We start from the raw sequence: 26,587 nt of genomic DNA on the forward strand, positions 1-26,587 counted from the left end.
CTGAAATCTGTGAATTTTTTCAAAGCCCACCTAACATTTGTAAAACCTGTCATCTTGGTATACACATACATTGACCACATACGTATGGGCTCTTCAGAAAGACACCCATACATCAATGATAAAGTTTTGATACAGGGCTAATAACAGTCTTAGGAGCAAGCATCTCTAAAGAGCAGGGCATTGATGTTGTGTAATAATTAAAATATTTTACTGTTTTATAATGCATTTGAGTTTGGGTTGCTGACCTCCATTTTTCAGTCTTTTCATAGTTTTTTTTTTAAGTGTTACCTCAGGGATATGAAGCATTCAATGAAATCTTTGATTAATCTTTATACTTGCAGTGGCCCAACCGAAAATTTGCCTTGGTTGCCTTAGAGTGCAGGACATGAAATTCAGAAGGAAAAATTCCTATAAATTATTTGGGCTTTGACTCTGGGAAAATAAACAACATGAATATCTAGACTAACCAATGCTGAGATTCCTCTAACCTCTAATTCTAAATTCAGAAAAGAATAGGCTTTAAGGTTTTTTATTTATTTTTACTTTGATTACAAGTTTTGGAAGCCTAGAGTTAGGATCTAATAACACAATCTATGTAAAACACAAATTATTGGCTCACTATGAAATCTAACTTCCAAGAAGATACAAAGGGACAATCATGTGAAAATGGACTTTTTTTTTTTTGAAGAAGGAATAAACAGGGGTTGACTGAAAGGTAATCGCTTCAGACTCTAATGTTTAGAGCATTAGACATTTTTAAAGGAGAAAAACCATTACCTTTAAGAACCTATGCTCAAAACTTTTCTTTACTTAAATGGCTACTTTAAATTGGCATGGTTTTAAACCATGACCTTCGATCCTTTGTATGGGCAATTACTGGCAAAATCTGTTTGCGCAGATTTGCAAACTGTGCTGTAGCAAGCTCCCTTAGGGGCCCTGGGGGCTCCAGAAGAGAGGGCCAGGCTGGCTGCATTGCAGGCCTCCAAACCGAGCAAGAGGCCGTGTGCCCATCTGTTTTACACATAGCGCGTCTGAGAAATTCTAAGTTGAAGAAACTGCCTCTCTCTTTAAAAAAAGCAAGCAAACAAAAAGATTTTAAAATCCCACTGTAGAGTTCCTTATGTGGAACAGACTGCTTTTCTATCTCTTGGTAGGCAGTCCCTTGGTTTCTAGATGAAAAATCACATTAGCTTTTCTATGTCCACATTCAGATTTACTTTCCAACTCCTCAACTCTAAGCTCCTATAGGGTAAAGGACTGCATAATCTCTACTTAGTGGGCACACAACAGTTGGCTTCACCAGTTACTGTTGTGTGGGCAGCATTAAGGAAGTGGTTACTATGACCCAGGGCTCTATAAAGTTCTTTTTCACGTTGTATTGTTTAATCCCATGCAAAACCCCCATGATCCACTGAATTCTACATTTAGTGGAACTGTGGCATTAGGAGGTTAAGTAATTTGTGCAAGGACTCACCATTGGCAAGTGGCACAATCAAGAATCAAACAGATCTTCCTAATTCTGACTCTAACTCCCATGCTTCCAACCATTTTAGCCACCACTATGTGATGGTTTTAATACAATGTTCACACATTTTTGATATTTCTAGAGGTGGAGTCCAGGTTTCTTCTCCTTGAATGTGGGCTAGACTCAATGACTAATTTCTAACAAATAGAATGGAAGTGAAGATGTGCAGCTTTAGAGACTGGATCATTCAAAGGCATTGTGGCTTCTGTCTTAGTTGCTCTGTCTTTTGGATCATTCTCTCTGGGGGAAACCTGTTGCCATGTCTTGAGCCGCCCTATGGGTACATCCAGATGGAAGGGCAGTAAGAGAGTCCCATAACCAGTGGGGACTGAAGAGCTCAGACCCCCAGTCCGATAGCCAGTATGAAACTGAAGCATCTTGATGACCACCACCATGGGAATGACCTTGGAGGTAGAGCCTTCAGACCCAGTCCAGCTACAGAATGACTGGAGCCCCCTCCCCTCAAGAGCTTGACTGCAACCTCATGAATGTCTTTGAGGCAGAACAACCTAGCCAAACCTCTTCCAGGACCCTGCCCTGAGACTACAAGATCATAAATGTTTGTTGTTTTAAGTTGCTAAGCTTTGGGTTAATTTGTTATGTGGCAATAGAATAACTAAGGCAGCCTAACATTGCCTTATTTTTTTTTAAAAAGAAATTATCTTAATTTCATTGAATCTTAAATTTTGAAATACTGACACAGCAAGGAGGAGTTTTCCAGAAAAAACATGCTACTCAATATAACTAGTAGAATATTAATACCCAATTAACATAATAGTTACGATGATTTCTCTGGGATTTGGGATTTTGTAATCAAAATGACAACTGCTTTAAAAATCCGTGATTTAAAGAGGAAGGATATTAATAATAACCACATTGCTGAAGATAGCATTTTGAACTTTCAAAAAATCCTCATGGGAAAACTCAGGAAGTGTTCTGTTTGATAAGTTATCACTCATAATCTTAAGTTGTCAGGAGCATGCTTGCACTTTATGTGATTTAAAGAGGGACATAAAGCAAAGTTGAATTTTAACCTCTTCCCTGGTGATTTTACCCAGCTTTTCAAAGAGGGTCCTAAAAGCTCATAGGTCAAGCAGTTTCTTGATTTGCTCTGCCTGACAAATTGCATGAATTCTGCTTTATGGCCACTTGCAGTTTAATAAATGACTTGGACTTTGATTAATATCTTTTAGCTTGAGATTAAGAATTCGTATAAGACTTTGGGATATAGTACTATAAACTTATTTAAAGATGGACTCTGAAAGCTGGAAGGAGGTGCATTGGTGTTGGTTTTAGTACATGCATAGGTTCTGAATTTGGAGGGGTTTTTTTATGTTTATTTTTGAGAGACAGAGCACGAGCAGGGGAGGGGCAGAGAGAGGAGGACAGAGAATCCAAAGCAGGCTCTGTGCTCATAGTAGCGAGCCCAATGTGGGGCTCAAACTTATACAAGATCATGACCTGAGCCAAAGTCGGACGCTTAACCAACTGAGCCACCCAGGTGCCCCCTGAACTTGAAGCTTTATAAGTCCTTACAAAAGATCCTACTTGATTTGCCTTTAAAAATTACGTGAAAGTGATTTTTTTCTTGTATATTTACAAAGCAATTTAAGTGAGTTAAGGAATTCATCATGAAATAGATACGGCTAGTTCTTGTTTGGTAATCAGAATGAAAGTAAGGTAGAGCTGCTACCTTTTCCTTGCCTAAGCTGGAAAACATAGACCAGACTCTCCTAGTCTTTCCCTTTCAATGTGTTTTCCTCCATGCAGCTTGCACCGTGAGTTCTCAAAACCATTTTTTATATTCAACTGGACTTAATAGTATATACTTGACCTTGATTCATGGGTTTGTGCTGCAGAGGGAGATAAAGAGGAATACTGATAGCCTGAGTGTAAAAATCCAGTACACATTCATTCATATGCTCACCTACTCACAAACTCACTAATTTAATCTACACTTTGTCCAGAATAGTGGACTAGGTGCTAGAATACTTTAATAAGCAACCCAGAAATAGTCTCTTTTCTTTTTTTTTTTTTTTAATTTTTTTTTAACGTTTATTTTTGAGACAGAGAGAGACAGAGCATGAACAGGGGAGGGGCAGAGAGAGAGGGAGACACAGAATCTGAAACAGGCTCCAGGCTCTGAGCCGTCAGCACAGAGCCCGACGTGGGGCTCGGACCCACGGACCGTGAGATCATGACCTGAACCGAAGTCGGATGCTTAACCGACCAAGCCACCCAGGCGCCCCAAGAAATAGTCTCTTTTCTATTAGAGTTCATGGTCTAAGATGGAGAAAAACATTAAACAAGTATAATTAAAAAATTAAAAACTGGTGTGGGGCACCTGGGTGGTTCAGCTGATTAAGTGTCTGACTCTTGATTTTGGCTCAAGTCATGATCTCATGGTCATGGGATCGAGCCTTGTGTCAGGATCTGTGCTGAGCGTGAAGCCTGTTTGGGATTCTCTCTCTCTTCCCCTTCCTCACTTGTGCTCGCTCTCTCCCTCAAAATAAATAAATAAACATTTTTTAAAAACCTGTTGTAAGTAATATGACGTAAAAGTATAAGGGGATTTGATCTGTTTGGGGCTTGGTGGTTGAGGAAGGCTTTCAAAAGAAAATATTTAAAATCTAAAGGAGTAGAAGTAGGAGGAAGACAGAAGAGCAATCTGGGCAAAGGGAACAGGAGTCAAGAAGATACCTGGTACTTTCTAGAACTGAAAACAGTCAGGGTGCCCAGAGTTCAGAGCAGGGAAGGAGTATGATGTAAGAAGGGGCCAAAGAAGGGACTATATCTTACGTGGTGTTGCAGACTGTGTTATAGTCTTTATATATTGTAAAAGCAATAGAAAACCATAGAAGGTTTTGAAGCAATGGGGGGGGGGGGGGGTGACACCATCAGGTCTTCATTTTAAGGAGATTACCTGGCTCTCAGAGGCCAAGGACAGAAAACAGTTTAAATGCTGATAAAGGGAAAAGTGAAAGTCCTGCACATGTCCTTTAGATTAGTAAAGTGGATGTTATGGGACTTTAAGGAGAGGTACATGGGTGCAGTGATGGGGGCAGAGGCCAGAATGAAATGTCTTGGTGAGTGGGTGGAAAGGGAAGGAGACAATGGATAAAGGTAACTCAAGACATTTGACTGTCAAGAGAATCAAAAGGATAGAGCTTTAGCTGGAGAAGGAAACAGTTATGGGAGGGTTTGATAAAGGTGGGCGATTTGAGTATGTTTAAACGTTGATAGGGAAGGCCAGTTGGGTGGAACCCTAATCACGTAAGGTTCCTGAGAAGATAGGAGTGGTTAGATCCAGAGCACTTGGGAGTAACTGGAGAGGAGAAAGGGTGCTAGCCCTTCTGTCCAGGGAGGGAAGGAAGAGGAATGTGTGCAGATGTTGAGGTGTGGTAGCTGAAAGTTAAAGACATTTCTGTTCCGTGGTCTCTATGTGTTCCATGGCCTCTATCTGCTTTGGAAGGTCAGTGTGAAACAGGAAGGTGGTGGCATACTGGAAAAGAAAGGAGATAATTTCAGGTGTTTGAGGAGGAGAGAGAAAGCTAGAACATAAAAGGGAATAAATTAGTAAAGCTTAGTAGGATTGCTAGTCATTACTTGAAGGCCGGACTGGCCTTCAATGATCACAAATGATCACATGATCACATGATCACAAATTCATGGTAGTGCCACTATTAAAAGTATTACAAACTATGTGACCCTTTCTGGAGGTGTCCCACAGTTCACCAGGTACAGAGAAAGTGGAATCATCTAGACCTAGGGCTTTGTCTGAGAGGTATGATGGAAAGATGACAGCAGCACGGGAGCCATGGAAATGACAAACCAAGAGTCAAAGTCAAAGCCGAAGCTGGTTAAGCATAAAGTAGACAGGAGAGGGAGGGAGTAGAGGTCTGTGTGAAGGATGTAGTCAGAGAAGCTGATTAAAGGTTATGGGAGAACAGAAGTCAGTGATGAGAACAAGTTGGTGCATACCACACCAATTAAATCCAAATCTCAGGGGTAGGGCCTATCAATTATTTAAAGGTCCTCAGGTAAGTCCAGTACTTTTTAAAAAAGGAATATAATGCCAATGTCATTGTCATTAAGCCCATGATGGCAAAAGATACTAGTAGTGTGAAATCAAGTTGAAGAGACAAAAAGAGAAAGCAAAGAATTGTGCCTTTAAAATAAAATAGGTGTGCCTGGGTGGCTCAATTGGTTAAGCTTTCGACTCTTGATTTCGGCTCAGGTCGTGATCCCAGTGTTGTGGGATCGAGACCCATGTCGGGCTCAGCACTGACAGTTTGGAACCTGCTTGGAATTCTCTTTCTCTCTTTCTCTGCCTCTCCCCCACTTGTGTGCACATATGTGCACTCTCTCTCTCTCTCAAATAAAAAAAAATAGTAATAAAAAATAAAAAGACAGAAACCACACATTTCCTTCTTTACAAATTGAAGTCATAAGCCTTGCCTTCTTTTTATTCTCTCTGCTATTAGATGTCCAAGGCAAAGAATTAAAGATTATTATGAGGAAAATGGTGTAATTCAGGATGACTTACCTGGGGGCTAGATGCTTAGGTATTTGACTAATGGAAACTGGAATTAGAAGCATGGTGACTATACAGTCTCTTTGGAGGGACAATGCTTGGCTCACTTGTCATGGGATGGTATCAGACTGGCTGCAGAGGTCTGCGTGTGTGGCTCAGGTCCCTATATGGGGCATGGTCAGCCCTCAGCCCAGATCCTTGGACTTGGTGGCTGTATTACAGTCCACTCATCTTGGAATAGTGGCAAAATTCTATTCATTGAAATCACATATGAGGTTTGTTAAGGTTTTATCTGGAATTCAGTGACAAGGGTCATCACTGCCAGCTCTTTCAGTTAAGGAAACTTATCTCTGTTCTTTCCATGTTAAATAGAAGTCCACTGTATAGATCAAGGACATTTTCTAGAGAAGACCATCATAAAAAGATTCAGGTAGGGCGCCTGGGTGGCTCAGTCGGTTAAGCGTCCGACTTCAGCTCAGGTCATGATCTCGCAGTCCGTGAGTTCGAGCCCCACGTCGGGGTGATGGCTCAGAGCCTGGAGCCTGCTTCCGATTCTGTGTCTCCCTCTCTCTCTGCCTCTCCCTCGTTCATGCTCTGTCTCTCTCTGTGTCAAAAATAAATAAAAACGTTAAAAAAAATTAAAAAAAAAAGATTCAGGTAGACATAGAGCACATTGTGAAAATATTAGCATGTTTTACTAGTATATTGGTCAGGGTTCTCCAGAGAAACAGAACCAATAGGATGTGTGTGTGTTTGTGTGTGTGTATAGAAAGAGATTTATTTTAAAGACTTAGCTCACAGAAATTATAGAAGCTAGCAAGTCCAAAATTTGCAGGGTGGGCAGGCAGGCTGGAGACCCAGAGAAGAACCAAGGCTGCAGTTCAGGTCTCAAGGCTGTCTGTTGCAAAATTCCCTCTTGCTCAGAGCAGGTGAGTCTTTTCTTCTATTCAGGCCATCAACTGATGAGATAAGGCCCACCACATTATGGAGAGTAATCTGCTTTACTTAGGGTCTACTGATTTAAATGTTAATCTTATCCAAAATCACCTCACAGAAACATAATTATGTTTGACCACATATAGGTTTCCCCCAATATCTGAAAGTGGAGCATTCCTGTGAACACTTTTGTAAACTAAAATGGCATAAAGCAAAGAAGCAGTTATATTAATTTATATGGAAAACTTTCTGAGTGTTCCCAGATCCCCAAAATAACCTCTCTTAGGCTTTTGTGATACGTTAAGACGTATCTTGCTAATAGATGCACAAAATAAATCAAGATAAAGCACAGATGTTCACAGACACAGTTCAAAGCTGTGGTGGTTTAATGTTGAGATGCTGAGTGTAATTCCCAGCAAAGGAGCTGGGTGGTGCCACTCTTACTGTTTGGGGTGGGTGCTGCCTCTATAATGGCTTGCTGAGCTCTATTTTCACTTTTTCCGTTTTCCTAAGAGCAAAAGTCCTCTTTGGATTTCTGTCTGTTGGCGAGAACAAGTACTAATGTAGGTCTTTCATAAAAGTGAAGTGGTGTAACATGAACTTTTGAAAAGTGGGGGATGCTTCTATCTGGGCACCGTGGCCCAGGAAGTTTAACACATAAAATTAACCGTCACACCAAGGGAAGTTATGATGCTGTCTTCTCTGGATTCAACAAGATTGAATTCAGTCCAATGTGTTATTTGTAGGGTGCTTAACATATGTCAGGGGCTATGTGGAATATAGACATTATACTACAAGTTTGGTCTTCTTTGGGGTATTTTATATATGTCTTTTGGCATTGTCTTATAACACTTCTGGTAGCTCTGTGCACAGAGCACACACAGTGCTCAGTGCCAGTGACAAGTGACTTCACACACTTGTGTTTGAAGCCAAAGCTTTGTGAAACAAGACACCACAGCAGTTAATAGATTTCAATTTGGCAGTGGCTGTAAACATTAACCAGAAGGTTCCCTGTTGTTTTCAGCTCGCACACCTGGATTGGAGCAGAATAAACAGCCACGGCAGTCCTGATTTATCCTCCTTTAATTCTCTCTCACTGCCGCCAAAGCATCTGAAATGCTGTTCTGACCACTCACTTTCTCAAAAACCATCTTCCAGCTTATGGATTGACTTTCAGATTTCCTAACCTGGTGTTCACAGCCCTGTGATATTACCCCAGCCTACCTATCTATCTGTATTTTCTGCTGAGCTTCAAACTGAACTACTCCTTGGCCCTCAAAATATCTCGTGTGTGTCTGCCCAACAGCTTCAGTGCATGTTGTGCCCTCTGCCTTGGCCCCTCTGTGTCTCATTCTGCTACCCTGAGGCTGAGCTCAAACGCCACAAAACACAGCTCCATAGTGTCAGCTCTGATCCTTCCCCTGCCCCACCTGCCATCTTTCCAGCTACAAGCTCCTTTATTCTTTCCTAAGTAAATATTGGCACATTTGCTTAGACTCACTCGTGAGTTTGTCGTGGGCATTGGCTCACCTTGTGTGGTCCACTGCCAGGATCGATGTCTGCGGACTCCCCAGTTGTCTCCTTGCAGTACCTTGCACGTGATGTGCTCTTCCTGTGTTCTTGCTGAGAAAATTAAAGTGAGGGACCCGATGGGTAAAGCCTCGTATGATTTATCAGTTTCATCCAAGGAAAGATTTTTTTGTTGTTGACTTTTTTGTGCATCCTCCACAGTACTTTAGTGATATGCTAGGCAGTGGGCCCACAGTGGGCATTCACTAATCAGCAATTGATGGATTTATTCTCTATTTGATAAAGTTTGTTGGGTGCTTTCAGGCTAAAGGAGGCTTGGTCTGATGATACAAGCCTTGAAAGGCAGCATTATTGCTGAGGCACATGGGAGGAAACTATGGTATCTTTTAAAGCCCAGGAAAGAGAAAAATGAATCAGTCATGAGTCAGATCCATCGGTAGAATTGTGTTACCATCAAACTCTAATGTATTGGTGGTGATGTCTCCAGAAAATACCCCACTCTGAGAGCACCCATAGCCAACTTTATGTACTAAAAGAGCAGTCTGAGCGTGTTCTGCTGGGGAAGAGATTTGGTAGTCCAGCAATCCCTGTGATTAAAAAAAATGTTTTTTTTAATTTATAAACTGGGCATGAGTGTGCTTTTCTGTTTCCTCCAATCTCTGGTGGTGAGTTTTGTGAAAATGTTCCTGATGTTTCCTGATTTAAACCACAGCAAAAGAGACTTGGATAAATATCAATAGAGACTGCCTATGGTATCTGTCTTCTGATTTGAAAAATGTACTTCAGTTCAACATTTGCTCATATGTCATACGCAATGCTGAGTAAGGAGAGTCTGACTTAAGCTCAGCGTGATTCACAGAAGAGAGCAAATTTTTGTTTATTTGTTTTAATGTATTTTAAGGTTTTTATTGAGATGCAATTGATGAACAACATTGTATAAGCTTAAGACATGCACTGAGGTCCCCTGAGATGGATAGATAGATAGATAGACCACACATACATATAATACACATATGTATAATAGCTATATTAAGGTTAGAAGGTTAGTTAATATATCCATCCCCTCATATAGTTACCTTTGTGTGTGTATTGTGTGTGTGTGTGTGTGTGTGTGTTGTGAGAACATTTAAGATCTACTCTATTGGCAAATTTCAAGTATGTAATACAGTTTTGTTAACTATGTCACCATGTTGTACATTAGGTCTCTAGGACTTATTCATCTTATGATGGAAATTTTATACCCTTTGATGAGTATCTCCTCATTTCACCCACCTTCCAGCCCCTGGTAACTACCAATTTGTTCTGTTTCTATGAGTTGGGCTTTTTCATGTTGCACACATAAGTGAGATGTTGCATTTTTTTTTCTTTCACAAGACAGACTTAAAAATGGGGTCAAACAATTTATGAGATTCCTAATTGATGCCAAAGCAAAACAGCCACAAATACTAACAAGGCTCACTGTGGATAGAAGCCATAGTTGCCGTAGAAGGCAGAACTGCCCAGGAAACCCACCTTTGTCTGCTTTACCCACACAGGTGGGGCAGTGGGCATCAGTGTGAACTCAGTAAACCCATGTTCCAGACCAAGTGCCTGCATGAGTCTGGCACCAGGGGTGTCATAAAGCGCAGACCTGGGCTTTGGGGGACACAGCCTTGAGGCATCCCACTACCACACTCACAGCGAGCCCAATGGGAGGCTGCAGAGATGGGGAGAAGGGACTCATTACTCCTGGAGGAGTCATGGAAGGCTTCCCAGAAAATTTGCCATTTGAGGTGATTCTTGAGTGTTCTAGAAGAGGCCATTAGGCTGAGAAAAGGGGAAAGGTGTTCTTTAAAGAGACAACCCAGAAGCATGGAAATATAAAAGAATGTGGTGTGTCAGGGAGAGATAAGGTTTGAGGTGGCTGAACCGGAGGATATTTGAGGGAGCTGAAAGGAGATGAGGCTAGAAAAGGAGATAGAGTTCATGAGCTGTGTCTGGGATCTTGGACTTTTTCTGGGGCACCGTAGGTAGCTGTACCAGAATATCTTCTGTAGGTAAGTGACATGATCAGATTTGTTATTTTAGAAAGATAGCTCAATGTGAAGGAGTGAGACACTTACATCGTGTTAACTGACAGGTAGGGCGGAGGTGTATTTTTCAATAATAAACCGAATGAGCAATAACTTGTCTTACTCTTGCACAATGAGTAGGATTCTGCCAGCATCTTCGTAAGATGAAAGGAAGCCTGGTATTCGTCACCAAATCTTTTGCGATGTAACTCTAACACAAGGCTGTATTCCATTTTCGAGGACATAGTGTGTGAAGAGCACATCACGTGCAGTCAGATGAGGGCATGTCACACAGAGTTCTCTGTCACAGGCAAGCAGGAAACCAGACAGGATAGTTAAGTATGGCTATTGGTATTGGCAAGGGTTCAGCTCCAGGGAAAGTAAATACACCAACTCAGTGGCGGTGAGGGTGACATGAGGAGAGTTTTCTGTTCCTTTGTGCTGTCACAGGGAAAGGAAGCTTCAAATCCAGTGATATGGGTTCCTGTGAACAGCTTGCTGTTCTTGCACTTACTGTTCATGGCTTTCTATCAAGTGAGCCAAGTGATCTTCCCATTAGGTTAAAGCCAACACTGGGCAGTTTGTTTCCCCTGACTCGGACCTGCTTATGGACACTTTTCTGCATGGGATGAATTTTCGAGCTTTCATGAAACTGGATTCCCAGGTTGCACGGGAAGAGAATTTGGAAAATCCTAATCACATCATTCATTGACTCAGTACTTACGGGGGCGCTGACTTGCTTCACAGGTGAGGGAGGGACTGACAAGCCCTCTGCTTTCATGAAGTTCATAGTCCAAGTAAATGTGGCCTGAGAGTCACTGGATTTAGGGAAAGAAGAACTCTAGCATCAAAAACTGACACTTGTGCTGGGGAAACATTTGAAATGTTTTACAGACAAGTATATTGAAGCCCAAACTCCCATTCATGGACAAAAAAGTAGCATTTGTGTTAGGGTTTTGCTAACAGCATAATGGAATGAGAGGTCCTGTTCTTGCTCTCTTGCTCGCTGTGGGTTGTGTTCATCTTTGGACCATTGTTTCCTCATCTGTAGAATCCGTAGGTTAGACCAGAGTAGGGGTTTTCTACGTTGGTTGTCCATTACAATCACCTGAACACTTACCCTTGACCACTTAAATCAGAATTGCCGTTGGAGGAGAAGGCATGTATATTTTTAAAGGTCCCAATGATTCTGTTGTTTGTTGTTTTGGAAGCTGCACTAGCTTGGAGGTCCCTACCGGAAATCTACAGGGGAATTTTCTCTGAATGTGGGAATAGAGCTTAATTATTTTTTAAATTTGTTGTTAACATTTCAAAAGAAAGGTCCAGTTTCTCTTGAAAAAAAGGGAAAGATTGGGCAACAATTAAGTGTATATTTTTGAGTGGCATAAATTCCACAAAGTAAACCACAGTTTCTGCTGGGCCCACTTCATCCATTTGTGTTACTTTCCTGGCTCTTGAAAGCATTTCCATTTGTGAAACTGAACTAGATTGTCTTAAAGTCTTAAATTCTTTGAATCGTTTGTTTCCAAAACCAGAAAAGTGATGGCAAACAAATGACACCTTTATCTATAAGCTAGTCGTTATATGAAATCAAAGGGAACTCAATCTTTGAAGATGGAAAAATCCCAGGGTCCAGAGGAAGGGGAAATGTGTCTTGTTACCAGCAGAACTCCTCATACTGCTGTATAGAGAACACCTGCTTGGGAGGGGGGGCAGCAGAGGATTAATTCATTTTCCGGTGACTTTTAATGAAGCTTCCTCTCCTCCTCTTTTTCATTCTTTCCTGTTTAGGAGTGGGATCATTAGTTGGGATGTGACTGGCTTTCCCTAGGGAGCAAAGAGGCAATTATCAGAGATTTTGCTCTCTTCTTCCTGTGCTTGGTTGTGGAAGGTTCTTGAGGTTCTTGCCCTCCTTCAGCTTCCTTGTGGCTTCCTGCTGTGTCTGCCTGAGAGCAAATACCTAGGTGGGAGAGAGGACTGATTTGTGTGGTTAATTGGCAGCCGCCTGGAGTGAGATCTAAGTGGGCATATTTGAATTAATAGGATTTTTACAGGTTGAAAAGATGCATTTGGTTTGTGCAGGACTTCTTACCCAGAGTGAATAATCCTCTCTGCCGTGTTCTATTAAGAAAACAGTATTTTATGATATATTATATGTGATGACAATAATAAAAATAACAGTTAATGAGCATTTTATGTGCCAGCAGTGTTACAACTGCTTTACACATATATCTAATTTATTCGCCACAACTAACCTATAAAATAGGTATTATTATTATCCCTGTGTTATAGATGAGGAATACTAAGGCTCCAAGCCCGGGTGAGATCCATTAACCTGGATAACCAGACCTCTGTTAGCAGTTTTTTGGTATTGTTTTTGACAAAGACAAGGTACATTGTTGCAGATTAGTTGTTATTTTTCCCCCTAGTTCCTCCATTTACTTCACTGGATTATTTTTTTATGGTCTGTTGATATTGTTCACTCGTGCTAGATTACAGAATTCTCAGTAACCTCAGAAATCTTGAATATAAGCTTATCACCTGTATTTCCTACCTTTAACTTAAAAAAAAAAAGACACTTGTAACCCAAGCAAATTACTTATTAACCACATGACCCTGGGTTTCCTTGTTGGGAAAATGGAAATGACAATATATACCTAACCTCAGCCCACAGGGATGTTTCTAGGATCGAGTGTGTTAATGAATGAAAATGTATTTCATCAACCCTAGAAGATGTCCATGTTTATCTTAGATACTGATGTATTCATTATGATGTAGAATATGAGGTAAACATACTTGTGCTTAGGGACGATAATCCATGGCGATTTTTCCATTTTAGAGATTTAATCCCTTTCGAGGTATGTGGATTGATCAGACAAGAGGAATTTTTGTCTCTGAAGCTCAGGCTGCAAGTTGATTTCATTCTTACACTTGTTCCCAGAACAGTCTCCTTCCATACCTGTTCGAGGCATCAGCTGGCAAGCTGTTTTCAGTGCAAATGGATGATGTGATGGATTGTTTTTTCCTGTTGAAGCCATGTCTACTCTTTGTCCTGAAAGGTTGCTTATATGTGTGTTCAACCTTGTCATAAGTCGACACACGAAGTCACTCTCTCCTTGTATAGCTCATGCTAACTTGTCAGGAAAAGATTTGCTGGGAATAGGGGTGGGGTGGGGGCACAATTTCTCCCATCTGCTAAGTATTTTAAATTATGAGTTGACCCTTTCATTCATTGTGTCACGTGTGGTTGTGTGCTTGTCATCATTAATTTTTACTTTATGGTACAGATAGCCTTTAAAAAAGTAAAAAACTAAAAACAGGGATCCATATTCTTCTCAGGTCCCAGTGGCTATGTGCGTGTATATATATATAGGTATGTATATAGGTACATGTCTAGGTATATATATACACCTAGACATGTATATATAGATATGAATTTACATATATAGGCAGAATGTGTGTATACTTACTATAATTGATACTACATGTAATCACTGCAATGAATTCAACAATGACAACAGTTAGAAAAAGGCCAGGAAACATAACCTTCCCTAGCAAATGCTTTAGCCGCCTGAGAAACTCCATTTTTCATATTGTGGGATAAGATAAATATTTATTTTAAAACAACTTTCTCATAAAGTTCTCTGGCACATAAAAACCAATATTTGTTAATTCTTAGAGTAATCTTCTAAAGGTAGTGAAAGATAAATGTTCTGAACTCTCTAATCTCTCCTCTAAAGATTTATTAAAAAGAAGTTTAGGAGTTTTAATTTAGTAATTAGAATGTATTTTGAGGTTTTATTTGGTTTCAAGATAACTTGAAGTCTTTTAAGAGCTACTTATTTTTTTTTATTTTTTTTTTTTTTAAGACTCTCCCGCTCCTGGAAGCAAGCCAGAGAGATCTTTATTTTTTTTATTTTTATTTTTTTTATTTATTTTTGGGACAGACAGAGACAGAGCATGAATGGGGGAGGGGCAGAGAGAGAGGGAGACACAGAATCGGAAACAGGCTCCAGGCTCCGAGCCATCAGCCCAGAGCCTGACGCGGGGCTCGAACTCACGGACCGCGAGATCGTGACCTGGCTGAAGTCGGACGCTTAACCGACTGCGCCACCCAGGCGCCCCTAAGAGCTACTTATTAATACAAGTTATAACTCTTATTTGCTCAAACTCAGTTAATGTGAATTTCTGCTTAAAGGAGAGGATTTTTATTTCCAACCTCATGAGTAATGTCTAACTTGAAAGAGAATGATGCCAAACTAGAAAAGCTGTATAAATCACACCATCGAATACCTGTTTTCTGGCACTAATAAATTAGTCCTTTGACTATGTTCAACATAATGAATTATCTGCTTGTTTATACTTCAGTTTCAAAGGCTAAATGCCCGTTGTTGTTACCCTGTGTTTCAGTCAAAGGTTTTTACTAAACTTTGTTCCCTGGGGCGAAATGCTTGACAGGGTGGATTTGTAGTATAGTTGTGAAAATGTTTAATCAGTTTCATTTATAAAGAGCCTGTGAGCAAGGTAAAGAAGAAATCGAAAGACTAAGGAGTGTGACGTGAGGGCAGTGAGATGAATGAGTTACTTCTTTGTGTTGTTAGCAGGCTAGAGACTTGATCAAGAAGTCCCGCTGTCCTGATACACTAATGATGTTCTAGCTTTTTGAAGCTTAAACTTCTACATCTCTCACCCCAAGAGGGACAGCAGGAGAAGTAGACTGATCGTGGGTGTTTGAGGCCTCTATACAAGTCCTGCTCTTACCATTTTCTAGCCACGTGTTACATGTGGACTGACTATTTGTGTCTCCCCAAATCCTTATGTTTGAAGCCCTGTCCCCCTGTGTGACTATACTTGGAGACAGGGCTTGTGAGGAGGTGATAGATAGAAGTTACTTGAGGTCATACGGGTGGGGCTCTAATCCAATAGGGCTAGTGGCCTTAAAGAAGAGAACAAGACCCTGGAGCCTTCTCTCTGCCATGTGAGGACACAGCTAGACGGCTGTGACTTCCACCTGCAAGGCAGGAAGAGGGCTCTCACCAGGAACCAGGTTGACTGACATCTTGATGTTGGACTTCCAGCCTTCAGAACTGTGAGAAAAAACTTTCTGTTGTTTAAGCCTCTCAGCCTGTGGTATTTTGTTATGACAGCCCGAGCAGACTAATTTATCATGGAAGCAGGTTACTTGAATGTACTTCAAAGGTGAGTAAGTTACTTAAAATTTCACATCCTGCTTCTAGCATTTACTAGTCATATAGGCCCATTTCTTTTTCCTCAACCTGCAAAATGGTTTTGTCTGAGTTTTAAACGAAGTTGCATATGTACCTTGCTTTTCATAATGCGGACCCGTAGTAGGCTCTTAAAGTTGGTTTCATTTCCAGGAAGTTTGGAAAGGATCTTTAATTATGCAGATATTTGCCTTGGGGAGTGCTTATTCCTCTGCAAAGGGTTCACCTTCTGTTGGAATAGTCTGGTGACTGATTGCAATAATTTTTTTCATGTTAAACTTACATTTTTATCTGCAGGGTGTTAAATCTGCATATACCAGTGCTCGACCCAAAAGCAATATAAATGTTTCTTAATAGTTGATGGGCTAATAGGGAATCTGAAAGAAACCAAACATGTAATAATGAAAGCTATATTAATAATGCTCATCTGAATGCCTGTCAGTAAGGAAATAATTGTCTTTCATTATTAATCAATGAAGCAAAGTTAGAGTTCTAGTGCGTTTTCTTCAGATGGACTTCTAGGACCTTATTCAGTATCATTTGAGAGACATGAGAAAGCTCCCACGTTCCTGAATATATCCTAAGGTGTGCAGCAGCCTAGCAGCCTGCCGTTAATCATGCTTTGTGGCTGAGGAATGGGAGATCCCTTGAGTATTTCATATCTAGGATCTGCTTCCAATCCTGGGGTGGGCATTTTCCTTCTTTGCTGATAAGGAAAACAAAGTGACATAGATGATTTTAAGAGCAGCCCACTTCAATGAAGGGCAGGTCCTGACCATAGAGGACACAACTGTCCCTCCTAAGTGCAGAGGGGAGAAGGAGGCAAGTGAACTTGCTGGGCAGTCAGGCAGGCTAGATTTTGTCCTCTTCCCACTCTGTTGTCCACCACATTTGGTCAGAATGACCTTTTCCTAAACTCAGACCTCATTATTTCATTCGTTATCTGTGTACAATTATTCAGTTGTTCTTCAGTGCTGTTAGAGTAAATCTTTACTTTTTTCCTTGAAAAGCCACATGGTCTGGCACCTGACTACCTCTCCAGCTTTCTGTCACAGTCCTCCTTTTTTGCAGTGGCCACATTTATCATCTTTCAGGTCATGAGACTCTTTGTTCCCCCACTGTGTCCTCCTTACATAATGACGATCTGCTCAGTTGTCATTTCCTTAAAGAGGCAAAGAAACTAGAGATGCAACCACCTTGACTGGCTGTATGTTTATCCGTGTGATTATTTGATTTGTGGTCATCTTTTCCTGGTAGTCTGTCAGCATCATGAGGATGGGACTGTGCGTGACTTTGGTTCCAACTCTACCCCTAACCCCTCCCTTGCTTGGTGCTGGGTTCAACACCAGAAGTCTTTCAGTATTTATAGAAGGGAACATGAAAAGAGGAAAAGAAATGCATGAAGATTTATCTAGGGAGAGTGAGATGGGACCTTAGGGAAGCAGGGTGCTAGCAGGAGAGGCTGGTGGAAACTAGTTAAGGAGCATGGAGCATGAAGAGCATAGAGAATGAGTGTTACTTTCTGCAATTTCACCTCTGGCGACCACCTCCAAGTCCCATACCTAAAAGCTTATAGACATAACCCCTCGAGTATGTGGTTTCTTCTTCCTATCAGAGAGGTTGGTACCCAGGGACCAACGACTGCCTCATAAGAAGTGAATTCTGATGAAATTGTTCAGGGTCACATTTTTGGAAGTAAGGTCTTAAAAATGAGTGTCAAATCTACTGTTCACATTTCCAGCCCAGATACAGACACTGACTTGAACACAAAACTGGGAATTACTCTGTTTAGGACTTATTTCAATTATTGGTTTTCTCTTGTCGTCTGTAACAGGTCATGGCTGTGTTTCTGCCCTTAGAGTTATTTTGATGGTTCTCAACTCAGACTCACCAAGTCAGAGATAGGTTTTATTTTTCAACATGTCTATGGGAATTATGAGGTCACTTCTTATTAAAAATGAAGCTAAATTAAATTTAATAGTACCTGTTTAGAACTTTTTTTTTTAATTTTGCACCCAAAAAAGATGCAAGATTTGGGGCGGGGGGAGGAACTTCAGATTTTAATGATTTTATTAATCCAGATGTAGATTTAACCACTTTGTCATAATGTGTAATTTATTATTTCTTCATGAAGGAGATGTACTTTCAAATAGATAATGAGATTATCCAGATATTTGCCATTCCTTATTACTGAAAGCAGGTTTCTTCCTCTGTTTCTGGTTTATTATGGTTATGAGACTGAGTACTTTGTTTTAGATATTTGACAACAAAATGTTTTGTGTGTTTGAGAATGTGTGTGTGTGTATATATATATATATATATATATATATATATATATATATATATATACATATATATATACACACACCCTAAAATCCAGAGATTATGATAGAAGGTTGAAATGTCAGCATTTTCTATTGCACAAAAATGCATTACTAAATTGGAAAACTAGAATGTGTTTAAAAATGTAATATTTAAGTTCTGAATGGGAATTGGCACATCATCTAACTGAAACTTTTGAAAAACCAGGAAATTGCCAGAAAATAATTAACAAGAACTTAGTTTCAATATTATGCTGATAAATATTTTAAGAATAAGTTATAAAAAAGCAAGTGGGAGATTTATGATTTTAAGGTTTATACTGTAATTCCTGAAAAATTGTAACATTTATTTAACCTTTTCTTTATTTAATTTAGAATAAAATTACTGTCATCTCTCTAAGCATTTATGTAATAATGTTTCATTTACTTTTCCATTAAAAATTACTAAGATAAATAAGGAGCCCTGGTGCATGAGATATAATTTAATAAACATGTATTTCTTGGTAGAAAACTAATCAAGTCCTGCTACAAATGTATATTTACAGAGAAGCACAGTAGACAAGCTTAATGATTTAGTCAATGATACGACTTCAGGGAAAATGTTTTTATGCCTTATTGGCCATATCTTTTAATACTTGAATTGGAAATAAAATTACATTCCAAGATTATGAGGATTGTGGAATTTTATAATTGGATAGTTACGCCCTAAATTGATTAACAGCAGTAGAAACAGCATAGAAATGGATTTTAGGTTAAATCTGAGAATGACTTTTTTGAACTAAAATCTCAGCGTAGATGACAATAGGAAATTCAGATATTTTCCTGGAAATTTTCCAAATAGGATAGTCAGTCATCTTTCTGGAAATATAAAAAAAAGGGGAGAGGTGGGTGGCTTGACCATATACCTCTTCAGAGACCTTTCAACCTTTAGCTGTGATTCATGTATTTTATCATTATAGAATTTTAAAATAGGAGCTACCTTAGAAATAATTTAGTGGTAATCGATTGATTTTTACCAAGGAGAAAATTTGCTCACAGTAACAAAATTTATTTTTTTCAGAGCCAGTACTAGGTTCCAGGGCTTCTGACTTCTAATGCTCTAGCTTTACGATCTTCTATCTGCTAATGACTGGTCCTTGGAGCTCCACAGTAATCTACGTGTGTATTTATTGAGCACTTACATTTGTATTTATTTATTTATTGAGCACTTACATGTGTATTTATTGAGCACTGCTTTAGATGCCGAGGATATAATGTCAACGGTGAATGGGAGCTTGCATTCTGGCTCAAAAGTTAGTTTTCTCTCTTCTTGTTCTGATTGAAACTGCCCTTTTGAGGCTTGATCTGCAGCATTCAGTTTAAGTTTTATTGATACTTTTGCATTTTTGAAAGAATTGGCAGTAGGGACATGTCATCTGAAACACCTCCATGAAAAACTCAGATGCACTGTGTGAATGAGGTCTCTGGAAGGTGGCAGCTGATGGAAAGGTGTGCAGGCTGAACAAAGTGGACCTGGTTGAGAGAAAAGACAGAGAAAGAGCCAAGTGGGAAGGAGAGGAAAGGTAGGAAGGTCATGAATCCATTCTGCATATGTGGGCTAATAGACTGTAAGAAGAAAGTACCAGGGAAGCCTCAGCCATGTTATCTCAGTTTTGTCAGGTTATAATGGGGATCAAAGAGGGTTGAGGCAGGGGGCCCCCTGGAGTCCTTAGCAGAGTCTGTATTGTCAATTATGAATGTCTGCACTGACTCATGCACACACACAAAATGTACTGGCTAAAGTCTGTCATTATGAGCAAGTGTCTTCTATCTTCACAGATAAAGGAAGAGAATCAGATTCTTTTCGGATTAGAAATTACCAGGCTGTAGTGAACCTAGTGAGTGAATTAAACTGACTGAAAAACCAGGATTTTCATATGGCTGGAATATGTTTATTTCCATGAAAATAATGAAGAAATACATTAGGAGAAGATTCTTCTCTGTGGAATAATCGTTTCCTGTTGCCGATTGACCAACTCTGTGGCCTTCAACATAGAGAATGATCATTCTGTTAAAAGTGCTTCCCTCATAGGTACCGTGTGACACAGACCCCAGTTCCTTTTAGTCTAAGATATAATGAAAAGCAGTGGGATACACTGGTTAATAATGAGCATCTGGAGGCACCTGAGTGGCTCAGTCAGTTAAGTGTCTGACTCTTGATTTCAGCTCAGGTCATGAGCTCACAGTTGTGAGACCAAGCCCTGCATCATGCTTCCCACTGAGCGTGGAGCCTGCTTGAGAGTCTCTCTCTCTCTCCCTCTCTCTCTGCCCCTCCCTTGCTTGCTCATGACTCTCTCTCTCTCTCTCTCTCTCTGTCTCAAAATAAATAAATGAAACATTAAAAAAATAATGAGCATCTGAATCAAGAAGAAAACAGAATAACTAGGCCCAGAGGCTGCCATCAGGTTGACAAAGCCAGAACTGTAACTTTGGATGGAGATTGTTTTTCTTTTATGGAATATGATGATTTTAAAGAACAAGTTTATTTTAAATATGTCTGTACATGTCAGGCAAGGTAAATTTCAGTATGGCTTTTTGAAGTCCATAAAATGGAGTCATATTTAATTATGAGTTTATGATAAATGGTAGTTCCAAATAACTTTATTCTGGGAAGAAGTTCTCTTGTCTTGGGAAAGAGGCAATTTGGGAGGTTGAGACAAGACAGATATTGTCATTTTATTACTTTCTGTTAACAAACTGCATTTTCCCACTTTTTATTGGGAGAGGTAGGTCCAGGGAACTTATGATAGCCCCATGGGAAGTGAGAAAAGAAGGAAAATTATTCCTTATATTTCTATAGTCTAGAAGTTGTTGATAAAGGAAGAAATATAATACTAGGATAGTGTCTTAATCCATTTGGGCTCCTATAACAGAGGAGTAGGTGGCTTATTAACAACAGAAATTTCTCCTAGTTCTGGAGTCCGAGAAGTTCAACCTCAAAGCACCAGCAAAATCAGTCTCTGCTGAGGGTCTGCTTCTTGGGTCGTAGACATCCATGTTTTCACTTTGTCCCCATGTGGCTGAAGTGACTAAGGAGCTCTGTAGGGTCTCTTTTCAGTGCATTAATCCTATCCATGAGGCCTTTACTTGCATGACTTATCACCTCCCAAAGGCCTCACCTCTTAATACCTTTATATTGGGTGTCAGGTTTCAGCATAGGAATTTTGGGGAACACAAAATATTCAGTCTATAGCAGATGGATCATACACACTGGGATTTTACATTGCAAGCTTTTGAGATAGGGAAGACACTATAGTTATCCCCACTTTACAGATCAAGAGATTGAGACTTAGACCTGTTCACATCTAGTATTCCACTTTGACAATCCATTATCTGCCTCAGCCTATATTAGAGGAGATGCCGAAGAGATCAAGGAGAAAAAAGAGTCTCATGGTGGCAGGAAAAAGGTCTGCTTTCTCCTTGCCATTGCTACTGCCCATCTTTGCCTCTGCAAGACATGTCTAAGCACCTTGCCTTAGAGTCTCATGAGGTTTTCCTCTCTTGCCAGTATTCAGGCATCTTCCAGAAACTCAATTCCCAGTACAATCAGACCAGTGCCCAGGAAAGACTTGAGAGGAGAGCAGCCTCCTCAGACCTACAGACCCAGGGCATTCCTGGACTCTGTTCTCATGGTATTTGGGTCACCTCCTCAACTGGGAAATGGAGCCCTTGGTGCCAGAATAAGTGTAAGGTGTGTTTGAGTTCTTAAGTTTGGACTTTACCTGGGCTATTGCTTCTTTTTCTGTTTATTGGTTTTCACATTTTAATAGTTTCTTTCTGGAAAGTTCCCAGGAATACTTACTCATTGGGGGCAAATATTCATTTTATCTTTCAGAAAAACATGTCAAGAATTAGCCTATGTCGGGGCGCCTGGGTGGCGCAGTCAGTTAAGCGTCCGACTTCAGCCAGGTCACGATCTCGCGGTCCGTGAGTTCGAGCCCCGCGTCAGGCTCTGGGCTGATGGCTCGGAGCCTGGAGCCTGTTTCCGATTCTGTGTCTCCCTCTCTCTCTGCCCCTCCCCTGTTCATGCTCTGTTTCTCTCTGTCCCAAAAAAAAAAAAAAAAAAAAAAAAAAAAGTTGAAAAAAAAAAAAAGAATTAGCCTATGTCAACAACCTAACAGTTTTACCCCCTAAAGAGGGTGGAAGGAATGTAGGGGTGTGTGTGTGTGTGTGTGTGTGTGTGTGTGTGTGTGTGTGCAAACGAGTATACATCTATATTGCATTATCTTCTTAAATTGTCTTGCAATTTCTTGCTCTTTATTCCTTGCATCTAATATGTCAGAAGAGTATTTCAATTAGCCAAAGGTAAAAGTCCAGGTTCATATTTGCATTCCCAAAAGCTTCCCTCCAGAATCTTGGTGGATCATTTTATCTCTAACATTAGTTGAATGCAGATGTTCTATTGCTGTGTCCTGCTGCTTAATTTAAATGGAGTGTGACTTTTAGTCATTCAGAAGACCATCAGTGTCTATCTTTCTGATGATTAGAGTTAATCATCATAAACTCCCTTCAGAAATAACCTTTCTGGAGAGAAATTCTGAACTTAGAGACTACTTTGCCACAGATGCTAACCTTACATTGAAAGATCTTGCCTTCTGTGAAGCCCACTGTGAAATAGAAACCTCCCCCTTAGGGTTCTGCTCTGTGCGGTGCTAGAGTACTTCTTATTCAGCTGAAGGAATACTGGATTCAGTTTGAATCTAAATTTGGAGTAAAAAATGCCACTCAGTGGAACTGCTTCTGTGACCACTTTGCCTTCCAACTCTTCCTTTTCTCCCTATCACCACATTCTTGAGGAGTTTGTTTGTTTATAGCTTTTGGGAACTGGCTTTAATTATTTTGTAAAAAGACATTGCACTGAACCCATTGGGATAAGAGCCCTGAGAGTAGTGGGCACCCAGGAAATACTGAACTCAAGCGAACTCACTGACTGGGGGCATGTGTGTGGACAAGCCTGGAGAAGGTAATAAATCCTGAGAATTTTCTCATTTGTGAGGTCATAAGTAACTATTTATGCTACTGTAAACTGCCTGCAAGTATCTGAGTACCTTTCTGTTCTTACCTTCAACTGGGCCAGTGCTCCAGTGCTCAGCTCTGGAATAGTCTGTACCTTGATGTTTTTCTGAGGAAATGCGTTTTTCCTTTTCCCTCGGATTCCTGGTGCCTGGTGTAGCACTTTTTTGATTTGCTGTTGTTCTGGCAATAGGTCAACTGACTCTCATGGTTCTTAACATTTCGGGTAAATACTTCCAACAGTTGTGACTGGAAGGAATCCAAATCAGTTCAAGGCATTTGCATCCATTCTGTGTTCAAGGCACTGTATTTTGAGTGATTTTTCCATTGGTTGGTAACTTTAAAAAATATGATTCAGAAGAGGCTATTCTCTGAGGAACTAATGAAAAATCAATGTTTTTTATTTTTATTTATTTGTTTTAATTTTTTAATGTTTATTATTTATCTTTGAGAGAGAGAGAGAGAGAGAGAGACAGAGTGCAAGTGGGGGAGGGACAGAGAGAGAGAGAGGGAGACACGGAATCTGAAGCAGGCTCCAGGCTCTGAGCTGTCACCACAGCTGATGCCCCCAATCAGTTTTTTATATATTGAGAGATTCACTTATTATGTAAGCAGTGTGATCAGTGATCTTCCATACTACCCAAGGAAAAGAAGAGAAAGTTCTTCCTTATTTCCCAAACATTATGCCCTCAGAAGACATGGAGAGATGGTATGGCACAGGGATTGAGCACACACATGCAGAAGCCAGACTGCCCGGATTGAGATCCCATCTCCACCAGCTGCTAGCAAAATGACCCTGGCAAAATTAGTTAACCTTTCTGTCCTTCATTCTGATTTGCCTGAAAATTAAATGAAGTATTATTATGTCTTTGTTTAAATACATGAAATGTTGGGGCGCCTGGGTGGCTCAGTCGGTTGAGCGTCCGACTTCAGCTCAGGTCACGATCTCGCGGTCCGTGAGTTCGAGCCCCGCATCAGGCTCTGAGCTGATGGCTCAGAGCCTGGAGCCTGCTTCGGATTCTGTGTCTCCCTCTCTCTCTGCCCCTCCCCCGTTCATGCTCTGTCTCTCTCTGTCTCAAAAATAAATAAATGTTAAAAAAAAAAAATTAAAAAAATAAATAAATACATGAAATGTTGTTCACATGGGGAAATAAGGATCCTTAGAGGCTTACACATATTTCCAAAGTAACACAATCACTCAATGGCAGAGTCAAGAATAGTATCACTGCTTAGTGCCCTAGTGGAGAGCCATAGTTCCTAAGAAGGATATGGGGAATGAAATACATTGAAAACCAATCAACATTATTATTTTTTTATTGTTTTTGTTTAATTTTATTTTTTATTTTTTAAAATTTATATCTAAATTAGCATAGAGTGAAACAATGATTTCAGGAGTAGATCCCTTAATGCCCCCTTACCCATTTAGCCCATCCCCTCTCCCACAACCCCTCTAGCAACTCTCAGTTTGTTCTCCATATTTATGAGTCTCTTCTGTTTTGTCCCCCTCCCTTTTTTTTATATTATTTTTGTTTCCCTACCCTTATGTTCATCTGTTTTGTCTCTTAAATTCCTCATATGAGTGAAGTCATATGATTTTTGTCTTTCTCTGACTAATTTCACTTAGCATAATACCCTCCAGTTCCATCCACATAGTTGCAAACGGCAAGATTTCATTCTTTTTGATTGCTGAGTAATACTCCATTGTAATATATATATACCACATCTTCTTTATCCATTCATCCATCAATGGACATTTGGGCTCTTTCCATACTTTGGCTGTTGTTGATAGTCTGCTATAAACATGAGGGTGCATGTGTCGCTTTGAAACAGCACACCTGTATCCCGTAGATAAATGCCTAGTAGTGTAATTGCTGGGTCACAGGGTAGTTCTATTTTTAGTTTTTTGAGGAAACTCCATACTGTTTTCCAGAGTGGCTGCACCAGCTTGCATTGCCACCAACAATGCAAAAGAGATTCTCTTTCTCCGCATCCTCGCCAACATCTGTTGTTGCCTGAGTTGTTAATGTTAGCCATTCTGGCAGGTGTAAGGTGGTGTCTCATTGTGGTATTGATTTGTATTTCCCTGATGATGAGTGATGTTGAGCATTTTTTCATGTGTCAGTTGGTCATCTGGATGTCTTCCTTGGAGAAGTGTCTATTCACGTCTTTTGCCCATTTCTTCATTGGATTATTTGTTTTTTGGGTGTTGAGTTTGATAAGTTCTTTATAGATTTTGGATTCTAACCCTTATCTGCTATGTTGTTTGAAAATAACTTCTTCCATTCTGTCAGTTGCCTTTTAGTTTTGCTGATTGTTTCCTTCGCTGTGCAGAAGCTTTTTATTTTGATGAGGTCCCAGTAGTTCATTTTTGGTTTTGTTTCCCTTGCCTCCGGAGACGTGTTGAGAAAGAAATTGCTGTGGGCAAGATCAAAGAGGTTTTTGCCTGCTTTCTCCTCAAGGATTTTGATGGATTCCTGTCTTACATTGAGGTCTTTCATCCATTTTGAGTTTATTTTTGTGTATGGTGTCAGAAAGTGGTCCAGGTTCATTCTTCTGCATGTTGCTGTCCAGTTTTCCCAGCACCACTTGCTGAAGAGACTGTCTTTATTCCATTGGATATTCTTTCCTGCTTTGTCAAAGATGAGTTGGCCATACGTTTGTGGGCCCGTTTCTGGGTTCTCTATTCTGTTCCATTGATCTGAGCGTCTGTTCTTGTGCTAGTACCATACTGTCTTGATGATTACAGCTTTGTAGTATAGCTGGAAGTCTGGGATTTGATGCCTCCTGCTTTGGTTTTCTTTTTCAAGATTGCTTTGGCTATTCGAGGTCTTTTCTGCTTCCATACAAATTTTAGGATTATTTGTTCTAGCTCTGTGAAGAATGCTGGTGTTACTTTGATAGGGGTTGCATTGAATATGTAGATTGCTTTGGGTAGTATCGACATTTTAACAATATTTTCTCTTCCTATCCGGGAGCATGGAATCTTTTTCCATTTGTTTGTGTCTTCTTCCATTTCTTTCATAAGCTTTCTATAGTTTTCAGTGTATAGATTTTTCACCCCTTTCGTTAGATTTATTCCTAGGTATTTTATGGTTTTTTTTGCGCAACTGTAAATGGGATCGATTCCTTGATTTCTCTTTCTGTCGCTTCATCGTTGGTGTATAGGAATGCCACCAATTTCTGTGCATTGATTTTATATCCTGCAACTTTGCTGAATTCATGAATCAATTCTAGCAGTTTTTTGGTGGAATTTTTTGGGTTTTCCCAAAAAATTCCATATAGAGTATCATGTCATCTGCGAAGAGTGAAAGTTTGACCTCCTCCTGGCTGATTTGGATGCCTTTTATTTCTTTGTGTTGTCTGATTGCAGAGGCTAAGACTTCCAATACTATGTTGAATAACAGTGGTGAGAG

General features: G+C 40.1%; 1 protein-coding gene across 6 annotated transcripts in view; it reads left to right on the forward strand.

Moving 5' to 3' along the window:
* Window positions 1-26,587, forward strand: part of GHR (growth hormone receptor) — a 278,998-nt gene that overhangs the window by 13,769 nt on the left and 238,642 nt on the right. The window lies entirely within an intron of this gene.

The sequence above is a fragment of the Neofelis nebulosa genome, chromosome 1, assembly GCF_028018385.1.
Source record: "Neofelis nebulosa isolate mNeoNeb1 chromosome 1, mNeoNeb1.pri, whole genome shotgun sequence".
Classification (NCBI taxonomy): Eukaryota; Metazoa; Chordata; class Mammalia; order Carnivora; family Felidae; genus Neofelis; species Neofelis nebulosa.